At 35.8% G+C, this 11,941-nt stretch overlaps 1 long non-coding RNA gene across 2 annotated transcripts; it reads left to right on the top strand.

Annotated features, from left to right (window-relative positions):
- The first annotated feature begins 373 nt into the window (after nucleotides 1-373).
- On the top strand, nucleotides 374-11,666 carry LOC149630434 (uncharacterized). Of its 2 annotated transcripts, none has more exons than XR_016374190.1 (3): nucleotides 374-418; nucleotides 710-971; nucleotides 11,632-11,666. It is a non-coding gene; the product is annotated as an uncharacterized LOC149630434 (long non-coding RNA). The 2 variants fall into 2 exon arrangements; XR_016374191.1 differs by lacking the exon at nucleotides 11,632-11,666 and adding an exon at nucleotides 1,978-2,208.
- The last annotated feature ends 275 nt before the right edge of the window (nucleotides 11,667-11,941 follow it).

Here is an 11,941-nt window from a genome sequence, read left to right as displayed (position 1 = left end):
AAACCATATTAGTTTATTATTAATCTGTTTAAGTTAAGTTAGTCATCGTTCTTCAAAGCACTCTTACTGTTATTACATACTGGTTATAATTACAAATAGTTGAATACGTCCTACTACAATACTAGGTCTACTTAGCGTAAAACACGAGAGGCACATCCTGAGGGAGACTCACTGGTAGAGAACCGATCGAGAGAGAGAGTGTATTATCACTAATTCAGTCTAATCCTAAACTCGGGTTAGGTGCAAAGGTTCTTTATCTCTATCATGTGATTATAGCGAAGATAACTGTTCAGTTCAGTTCAGTTCCAACAAGATTACTAATCTCCTGTTGCTCGTGCCGTGATTTCCTTGCCGCCACCGCGTCTAGTTTTCCCAAGGATGATGGGGGGAGGGGGATGATCCGAAATCTGAGATAAATGTAAGTGCACTAAGTGTGGCACGACTCAGTTTGGGTGGGACGCCAAAAATGCAGGAGGAATAGTCGGACTCAATTGTAATTGGCTCAGAAGGGCTACAGAAGAACCAATTACAATTGAGTCAGACTATTCCTCCCCCATTTTTGGCGTTCCACCCAATGTTAGCCGTTCCACAGTTAGCGCACCTGCTTCTCTAAGACTTCGCATCCAACCCTAATCATCTTTGGTTCTCCTATCCCTATAGCGTTTTAAAGATCAAGACTAAACAAATTTCTTTATTGTAACTTTGCTAGGTATGGATTTGCATTCTGTGCCTGTTTCCCGCTATGGCCATTTTCTTGAAGTTGCTGGCGGTGCGATTTTTTGTCGATTTGAAGGCCTCGAATAACAGGTTTTTTTGGTCGTTCGGTGACGCTCTTTGGTACGAATTCGGCGCCCTCCTTGACACCGGAGCCGAACCACCCAGGCGATTGGAGCGCAGTTCCATGAAAGTCGGCTTGATTGGTTGGCTCATCTTTTCCATGATCGCCTACGCTTCCTTTTCGGGTCAATTAAGTAAGAAGCAAAATGTCTCTCATATATATCGCTATATTAATTTGTAGATGTAATTCGGTTTGCACTCGTACTCGCGATTTTCATGGACGAGTTAACCCTAGATGTTCGAAAATAAATCGTTGTCTCAAGCCTGGTTTTCACCGCCGAATTTTTAACGTAACATTAAAAAATAATCGGCAAAATTTTGCGGAAAATTCCTTAAAAAAAGGCGGCAAAACGTTTTCACTAAAACTTGCAATATCATAAGTACCATAATTACCCCTGATAAGTAAAACACGCCCGTTGGTCTAATGTAACCAGCATGTTCATCTGAACCCTATACAAGTTAAGTATAAGCGACGCCGTGCGGCCTTTTTTGTCCCAACTTTTTAGCCAATGGGAAACGTTTCTAAGGGTGCTCTAACTTCCCAGAAGTCTGACTTAGAATCTCGGTAAATGGATAGTGCTCATTCATAGATTCTGGGTCAGAATTCTGAGTAAGTAAAAATTAAGGTTTCGTCTGCTACACGTATGGACACAGGCCACAGAAGCCCAAGCTACAAATATCGTAAGTGTAATTGATGAATTAGTACCGTTATCCATCATTGTTTAATATATGTCGCAACAAAAATGTTTTAAGTTACAACCCTAAACCTATACTCGCGCGCTTAAAGGTCGCCATTACTCCAACACTGGTCCGTGGCCTACAAGATATCTGTAGGGGAGGTCTGAATATGAGCCTCCGCGGACGATTTACAGTTTCAAATGACTACAAGAGGCCGCCTCCATCGTTTTTTTTGGGTGAAAATGCCCGTTACATTGGTCCTATGGGCGTGTTGTACTTATCAGGGGTAATTATGGTTGTTATGGTAATATCATGAAAGTGGGCAAGCTCGTGGAGACACACACCAATAGCAACCTATCGATTTTTTTAGAATTTATTGTCTTTGTAAAAACGTTAATTTTTATCATATAAATAAGGATTAAGCCAAAGTCCTTTAACAAATCGTTAACTATACATTTTTAGAAATTTAACTCGACCACACAAACGCCTTCAATTAAAAAAAAAATGGCGTCGAAAATAAACCTCTCGCGAGGTGATCAAAACCAAGCCTATGACGTCCCGCATTCGTCGATTTCTATTGGACACCGCTTTCCTTTAAGCAAAAGTTTATTAGGTAAGTAAGTAAAAATTTGAGGAAAAATAGAAAACCAATTCCGTGCTTGCCGCCCAAAAAACGCGAAATTTTGCGGCAAGTTACCGGTTTTTCCTGCGTATTGGGCCAGTGAAAACCAGGCTTTAGAAGCGAGGGGTTAGTTACTTGAATTATCAGGTGTACAAAACCGCAGAAATCGATTACTTGATTTCTAGAATTCTTAGAAAATCATCAGTAATCAAAATCATTCTTGTGGGTAATCAAAGGTAATCAGAAATCTCCGATAATCACTGGAAATCACGTGAAATCATGAGAAAATCGGAAATAATCACATGATTTACTTACAATCTTTCGTAGTCACCTCGGAAATCACACATTTTGTGAACTAATCACGCATAATCAATCGAGGAATTCGGTAATTCCAAAATAAAAATCGTAACCAGTTCAGATAGAAATAATTACTGAATTCATCGTAATTCACGAAGAATCCAGTGCACTCATAAAATCAAAGGTGTGATTTAGCACCTTTTGTCTTAATTTTGACGGGTCCAAAAACAGCACCATTAATGTGGTTAAATAACGCCTCTGAAAGCTTTAAATGGCCCATTTTCAACACTTTGCGTCTTAAAAATATTTCCCCCGACACATTTATTACACCTTTTAAAGCTTAATCTTACACCTTTTAATTACCATATTTTTAAAATATCTTCTTAAAGTGTCTGTATGTTCTTCTAATATTCTTCAAAAGGCGTAAATTTTTTCTTGAAGTGAGAAATAGTGCAGAAAAGGTGTGATTTAGCACCTTTCGAGTTTCGTCTTAATTTAAAGTTGTTAAACAACACCTCTGAAAGTGTTAAATGGACCATTTTTAGCACTGCATCTTAAAAATATTTCCCACTGACACATTTATTACACCTCATTGAGATATTTCTTACACCTCATTGAGATATTTCTTACACCTTTTAAAACAATATTTTTAAAAATTGTTCTTTGAGTGCTTGTACTTTGTATGTTCTTCCAAAATTCTTCAAATGACGTGAATTTGAACTACCGAAGAGGGAAATAATGCAGAAAAGGCGTGTAATATTGTAAGGCAGGCTGTATTACACAACGTGATTTTAATACAGTTTGACACCGTTACCACATCGTGCTACTCTCAATAAAGGTGCTTTATATACTTTTCACTGTACACACACAATATTTTAGTGTTTTTACCACCTATAAAAGTAGTTTTTATGGGTTCACATTTCACACAGACAGAAACCAAAATTGGGAGTTCTCATTCGAAAACACTCCCGCAATTTAGGCGGTTTCGGAAAGTGGTAAATAGTCTCAAAAGACTTCACTTAACGAAAGTATTCATGGCTAAAATTTCTCTGTTAATAACAGAGTTGCAACGTGCCACATTATCTAACGATTTGAAGTCTTATCTAAATATAAGAGAAAGGTGAAATAAGCCATAATCCATAACATATCCGTTGTTATTATTGTAACATGATGTTTAAAAAGAAAAATTTATATTTAAATTATGGTAAATAAACATGTTCCAGTAAATTGTTGAGATATTTATGGATTTTTAATGAAAGGTTTGTCTGTAGTTCAAATTTACATCCGCAGAATCACGAAATTTTAGTGCAGAAGAAACTTTGTTATTATATGGGTTTTCTAAACTATTAATTCAACCGATAACCAATACGCAGAGTGTGGGCGTTGTGAGCACTTAACGATAAATTAGCCTTGTTTGATTGAATTAAAAATGTTAAACCCGGGACGCAATGAGTCAAAACAATTAATGATTATAGAACTTTAATTATGGGTAATGTCAAATAAGGTGGACTTCGAAACTCTTCATTAGATATTAAGCTGAAAGGATTTAAACACACTTATTTGAACAATGGGTGTCGAAAATAAGAATGGAAATTGTTCAACAGAGGTGCAGTTTAACACCTTAAAATAACACTTTTAAGCGTGTCGCATAACAACTTTAAGAGTGTCGCGTAACGCCTTAAAGAGTGTCGCGTAACGCCTTAAAGAGTGTCGCGTAACGCCTTAAAGAGTGTCGCGTGACGCCTTAAAGAGTGTCGCGTGACGCCTTAAAGAGTGTCGCGTGACGCCTTAAAGAGTGTCGAGTGACGCCTTAAAGAGTGTCGCGTGACGCCTTAAAGAGTGTCGCGAGACTCTTTTAAGAGTGTCGCGTGACGCTTTTAAGAGTGTCGCGTGATGCTTTTAAGAGTGTCGCGTGACGCTTTTAAGAGTGTCGCGTAATGCTTTTAAAAGTGTCACATAACACATTTAGCAGGTTTTATAAAGCTAATACCACCTGATCACCAATTCCTTTTCCTTAGCTACTTTTTACTGAGGGATAAAAATATTTTCTTAAGAAAATATCATCTTTAAAAAATGCTGTTATATTTTCTTTAATACGATTAATTACGTCTTTTTCCTTGCATTTATAATCTTTGGATTGACTTCAAAATTAAAAGATATATAGAAACGGAAGACCTCATATAAAAAACAAGTTATTGATTTTCAATCCCGCAGTATTATTATTTAATTTACATGTTTAATTTCAAACGGTGTTTTAAAGGTTTTTATTACCGAATTTACACCAAATTATCTGGAAAAACTCAAGGTGATGAAACTCTATTTTGGGTGTTTTAATTTGCAAAACATTTGTTTTCTTAAATTACACTCTTTTGAAACTTCCATTTCGCTAAATATTAATTATCCACAAAACTATTTCATAATCATAAGTCAATGAAAAAATGCGAAATTGTTCTCTCGCCGCTCTCGCGTTATTGTATGGTACTGTATGAGACAGTTTAACTATAGCAATTAAAAATTTACAGAATTGTGCTAAAAATACCAGTTTATAAAATTTAAAGTCTGAGATCTACCCTTATAACACCCTTTCCGAAGAAAAAGGAGTAATTCCAGATAGATTTTACACCTTTATTAACTAAGCTTTTTTTCGTAGATAATGGTCACCTTTAAAATACCAATATAACACCGTTTTTGTTATTCATGTGAAAATGTTAGGTGTTATATAGGTGTTTTTAAAAAGTACACCATTTTCACTCCAAAGAAACACTCAATTTTATTTTGTGTGTGGAATTCACCAAAAACGGAATTCGTTGGAATCCAATCAGAAATCGCAAGCTATCTACGGCAATAACGGGAAATCAGTTTAATGGTTATGGAAATCACTTAAACTAATCCTAATCACGGAAATCAAGGAATTCGTTCAGTAATCAACGGAATTCACGTAAAAATTAAGAAATCAGGCGTAGAAAATTTTGGCGAATGACTAGCCCCTCGCTCAGAGGCAATGAGAATCACGCGTCTCACTTTTTACCTCTCCAAGTGACGTATGTAAGTGCTTGTACTTTGTATGTTCTTCCAAAATTCTTCAAATGGCGTGAATTTGAACTACCGAAGTGGGAAATAATGCAGAAAAGGCGTGTAATATTGTAAGGAAGGCTGTATTACACAACGTGATTTTAATACAGTTTGACACCTTTACCACATCGTGCTACTCTCAATAAAGATGCTATATATACTTTTCACTGTACACACACAATATTTTAGTGTTTTTACCACCTATAAAAGTAGTTTTTATGGGTTCACATTTCACACAGACAGAAACCAAAATTGGGAGTTCTCATTCGAAAACACTCCCGCAATTTAGGCGGTTTCGGAAAGCAGTGATGGGCATTTTTGATATTTTTCTTCCCTCTCCCACTCACACCTTTTTTCAAATATTGACCAAAGCGCCGCTCTCCTCTCCCATCTCATAAGATGGTGAAATATTTTTAAACCTCTCTTCTCCTTATTTTATCAAATTCAAATACAATTCCATCTCATCTCACGTGATCAAAATGGCGCTTTTCTATAGAAACCTCTCCTCTATGGCTCACCTCTTTTATTTTATAAAATGGAACCAAATATCAAGCGCACTACGAATCGTCAGTGTTATTGAAAACTCATTGTTGAGTCCTCTCCTTTCAGTAATATTCATTTTCTCTCATTTCATGGCAGCCCTCAAATCAGAGCCGTAGTTTGGCTCTCCTCTCCTCCTCTCCTTTCAGTTTTTTTCTAGTAGATATATCTCTCGGTGAGTTTATCCCGGGTTTTGAATATCATCTCATTTTAAGCACCTGCAATGTCATCTGATATTTTTCACTCATCTCATTTAAACACTCATGAAGTCTTAGTTTTGAACTCATAACTATTTCTTCAATCTCACATCATTTTATTCTTAGCGCTCATCTCATTTCATTATTAGCATTTATCTCATTTTAAAAGGGTGTTTTATTATATAACACGGCTCGAGCAAGCTTCAATGAAGTGTACTTTTTGTTTTTATACACGAGTATTTGGTGTTCGTTTATGCACCAATGCTATAAAATAAGGCGCAAAGTACTTGTTCTCAGTGAGCATCTAATAGAGTTTAATCAAAGCTAACCAGATAAAAAATTATGAAAGGCAAAATTAAAAGAGGTGAAGTCAAACATTATTAATAAAATTGTCCTTGTTGACAAAGACGGTTAAGTGTAAAAGATAAGTGTAGAATATTAATTGCCTGTAATAACAGATATTCAAATTTTCCATTTCGAAAACATGATTATAAAACATCAATAATTTGATAAAATTCTTATCTTAATTTTTTTCACCAAATTTACTTCAGTAAATATAATTTAACATGAAAGATCTGCATAATTTTAAAAAAGAACACGTTTGCATTTTATTTTCTCTCATACATTTACAATTAAGTTGAGAATTCGGCCCTATAAGGAGAATAAAATAGACAGAAATTTTTTTTCGTTAATTGTAAAGTTTTCGAAGTTTTAAAAATTTACGTGTTGTGTTACTCTCAAGATATCACGATCAATCTACAGATTTTTTCGACACTAATAGTGAAATCACAATGAAAATGCCAATGTTATTTTCCGCTTAGTAATATTTCCAATTTTAAAATATAAAAATTTAAACTGATATATATACCATATCAATATTTCCAATTTTATAATATAAAACTTTAATCTGATCAAGCTACATTTTTTCATATATCTGAGTATTTGAATCTTCTATAAGCAAAATATAAAGTAGAACATTGTATCCCTTTAAAAATTCTTGAAGGTGACTTATTTTCTAGAACTACTAGAAAAATACTGTGTTTAAATTTTTTGGACAAATAAAATTTAGGTGAAAAAACTAGGATAAGAATTTTTTCAGATAATTAATGATTTATAATAATTTCTTCAAAAAGGAAAATTTGAATATCTGTACTTCAGGCAATTAATTTTCTATACTTATCTTTTACACTTTCCCTTTTTTTGTCTACAAAGGCAGTTTTTGTTAATATCTTCTAATTCAGTCTTAATATTATTTAAAATTGTTTAGAATCATTGGAAAGAAAACGTATTAGGGCGTAGCGCGTCCATCGATAATCTTGCTTCATTACCAGTAGTCGGTAATCTACCGCTCTCTTAGAATATTAAAGCTTATCTTATTAACGCGTGTTTTAAATTCTTTGAACCCCTATAAATAACATAAGTCGCTTCAAAGATAATCTCAAAATTTATCAAAAGTACAAACTCAAAACACGTTATCCCGTAATTTCCGTTTAGCTGGAAAAAAAACTGACATCCTCAACATAATTAAATAAACCTTTATTATGGTTGTGATAGTAGGGTTTCGCCTATGAAAGTAACTCATTTAAATTTCAGGCGGTGCAAAGTTTCTCTTTTCTATTTTTAAGTTGTAGTATTTTTTACCTACTGCTCAAAATATGTCTCCCATCAACCACTCATTTCATCCAGTATCTCACCAAGCACTTCTATCATCAAGTATAACGACATTTCGTCAACCACTCCTTTCATCGAGTATAAGAACTACTCATCAACCACTCATTTCATAGCACATTAAAAAACCTATCTCATATCAACCACTCATTCCATGGAAAAGCAAAAACTTATATCATACACTCACTTCAAGAAAAAAAATGCCCAAAAACAGCCTCTCACCTATCACTCCACTCATGGACTACCGAAAAATCATATCTCACATCCAACTACTCTCCTCATGATCCAAAACAATTGCTCTCAACACGAGGTTATCTCTCCGAGTTTTGAAAATAAAATATCTCACCACAAAAGTTACTCATGGAGGTTGAAAAACCACCTCTCATCTCAAACTCACCTCCAATTTCAAATTTTAGTACCTCTCCTCTCCTGCTCATATCACAAGCTCAAAAAAGCCCTCTCCTTTACTCAGAAATTACTCAAAATTATGAGTAGGAGATGAGAGCGCCCATCACTGTCGGAAAGTGGTAAATAGTCTCAAAAGACTTCACTTAACGAAAGTATTCATGGCTAAAATTTCTCTGTTAATAACAGAGTTGCAACGTGCCACATTATCTAACGATTTGAAGTCTTATCTAAATATAAGAGAAAGGTGAAATAAGCCATAATCCATAACATATCCGTTGTTATTATTGTAACATGATGTTTAAAAAGAAAAATTTATATTTAAATTATGGTAAATAAACATGTTCCAGTAAATTGTTGAGATATTTATGGATTTTTAATGAAAGGTTTGTCTGTAGTTCAAATTTACATCCGCAGAATCACGAAATTTTAGTGCAGAAGAAACTTTGTTATTATATGGGTTTTCTAAACTATTAATTCAACCGATAACCAATACGCAGAGAAGTGGCCACGGGCCCCTCCAAAAATTTGTCATCCATAATACCGAAATCATGAAGATAGTGACCTCATAAAAATAATTTTTGCGTTTAACTGACTGCAAAAACCCATTAAAACCAATACAGAGCAGTGTTTTCCGAACAGAATAGTTTTATTTGTTTTAAATGTAAACAAGACAACCTAAGGGCTGGGCCAACAGAGAACTTGAAATTTACTTCTGTTATAATTGTAATAACTCGGTTCCGAGAAGCTTTTGCTCTTAAAATTCCCAACGATTTCTTTGAATGTTGAAATAGGGGAGTGAAATACTTGTCCACGGCTGATAGGAATTTTAAAGGGAGTATAAAAACCTTCTTTTTTAAGGCTATATCATAATCCTCTCTCTCTCGCTTGAAACATAGAGGAAATGTGAAACTAGTACAATTTAATGCAATGCTTAATCCTTTCATATTCACTCTCCTTTCAATGAGGAACGAAAAATTTTATACTGCCAAAGGCAGTACAAAGAAGGCAGTACAGAGATACTCCTTCAATGCCACCGCCAACAGGGCAGGTCATACTAATGTCCACATCGTAGATGTAAATCATACGATATGGCTAAAAAGTGTAGTTTCTAAGAGATTTTTTCCCCATTTCGTTGAAAAAGTGAGTTGACCGGTCAAGGCAGCAGCGGCTGGCAGGCCATCCTAACCAGATTGGCTGGTTTTATGGTTTTCACGTCAATTAAATTTAGATACTGCAAAAATTTCGTTGACCGTTGACACAAATAATGGAAGGAATGAGAGATGGGATTGAAAATTGCAACTGGTCTTCTGAAAATAAACCGTTTTTAGTATGCTCTAGTATAGTATAGTCAAAAGCCGATTAGGCTTTACACATGAAGTACGTAACATGTGCCATTGTGCCTGGAGGAGCTACACGATATTCTCTAAGCTCATGGGAAAGAACCCCCCATATGCGGAGGAACATAATTCGGTAAGGCGGCTCCTTCGGATCCTTGCGATCCTTCCGCTTTAAGAACCGATTTACCAGGTACATAAATTAGGGAACTACTATAAATACCGAATATTCTTTAGTTAGAACTATACAAAATACCAAAGATTATTTGGGAGTAAGGCACGAAGATCTTATCAATCTGGGTAGCTTTCGCTTAGACTATTTAAGACGCCGTGTATCTGTTTTTTTTTTTACGAGGATTGTTTTCTGTTCTCGCGGCTACGGCGAGCCCAGCCGCTGTCGGCTATGGAATCGGGATACCGCCGATACCTAGCCGAGGCTTAGTGTAGTTTTTGAGTCTTACTATTTTTGCAGGGCTATTTTCTGTTGAAATTAAAAAAATTCTTATAATATTGAGTTGAAGACTTATTAAATTACTCGAAAATTTTCGAAACTTGAGCTTTAAAACGTTTAATATAATATAACGACTAACGAACGATACCGCAAATTTGCTTTTCGAGCTTCCCTGTTATGTCGCCGGCGAGGTCGAGTCGAGGTCCCAGGCAAGAAAATAATAATAGCCGTCACCGATTGGTCTGTCATTAAAGAGGCTATCTACGGGTAGGGGACTTATGATTGGTTAAAAGCTTTTTTGTTCGTCTGTCTAGTTTTTACTTCGGGAATGTCATGATCTATGGCTAAAGCTATGGAAAAGTGGGACTTACGTACTTTATGTGTGAAGCATAATCCGCTTTCGGAATAGTGCGACGAATGTAAGGCCAGGGATACTAGATGCTTTAAGAGGTTTTCGAAGGGAGACGGAAATTGCGATAGAGTTATCGGCGTGTCATATGCAGTACAGTCTACCGGACTTCTAGATTTTAGTGCAATTCAAAGCCAAATCAAGGATGATGGCAGGAGGATGCGAAATCTGAGAGAATTAGACGCACTGTGGAACGGCTTAGGTGCGGTTGAACGCAAAAAAAATAGGGGAATACTCGGAATTGGAATTCAATTTGTCCTTGATAGTGAAAACAAGACGGGCGTTATAGATCCCCGTTAAAAAAACCTATGCCGCAGTCTCGTCTGAACGTACGGCTCGAGCTGATCATCCCTCTTTAAACATCTAGTATCCCTGGTAAGGCGCGGCGCTGGTCAACTCCATAGAGTAGATAAACAATTTTCAAAATGTTTTTCGAGGCACAAGTATAAATTAGTCTTATGGGTTAAGTCGCTCTCATGGTTTCCTAAGTTGGTGATTTTCCCGAGTTTTGAAAGTGGTCTCGAAATTTTTGTAAGGATTTTTACTTTCGCATTGTAATTCACAAATACGGATAAATTTGTTTTAAAACAGCCTAGATTATCTTTAGAGGAAAACATAGTACATGGATATACTTAATAAATATAATAAACAATGTATTATATATAAATTTCAAATTTATTTAAATATAGCATTTATACATTGGGTGGCGTGGGGCTAAGTTACTTCGTGACTTGTAAGCCCCATACTTGCTGTACTTGTATTTAGTTATTTTATATTTAATTTAACGAAAACCAGCAATATTAACATTAGAGGATAAACAGGAAAAGAAAATAGGAAAACATGAGTAAGTAATTCTACATATAAAAATTTAAAAAATATATAAGTTAGAATATCAAAGCCTAAAATTATATTCGTTAGGAATTTATATACATCAAATGCATGGATCATGCATGATGCTATCTATGTATTGGTCCAGGCCGGTTGAGCTGGGCCCCACCAAACATTTACGAAACTCTACGCCTATGTCAACAGAGGTGCAGTTTAACACCTTTTCAACTCGTCTTTCGTACTAAAAGATAATTGTTACTCTTTTATGTGTGTTGTGCAATTCCTTACAGGATGTGTCTCAGCACCTTGGCGAGCTTAAAATAACACTTTTAAGCGTGTCGCATAACAACTTTAAGAGTGTCGCGTAACGCCTTAAAGAGTGTCGCGTAACGCCTTAAAGAGTGTCGCGTAACGCCTTAAAGAGTGTCGCGTGACGCCTTAAAGAGTGTCGCGTGACGCCTTAAAGAGTGTCGCGTGACGCCTTAAAGAGTGTCGCGTGACTCTTTTAAGAGTGTCGCTTGACGCTCTTAAGAGTGTCGCGTGACTCTTTTAAGAGTGTCGCGTGACGCTTTTAAGAGTGTCGCGTGACGCTTTTAAGAG

This window comes from Phalangium opilio, unplaced genomic scaffold (genome assembly GCF_054372755.1).
Source record: "Phalangium opilio isolate 3A_F unplaced genomic scaffold, DU_Popi_V2 ptg000103l_1, whole genome shotgun sequence".
NCBI classification, from domain to species: Eukaryota; Metazoa; Arthropoda; class Arachnida; order Opiliones; family Phalangiidae; genus Phalangium; species Phalangium opilio.
Note: the sequence above shows the minus strand (reverse complement) of the source record. Positions and strands in the feature narration are given on the sequence as shown.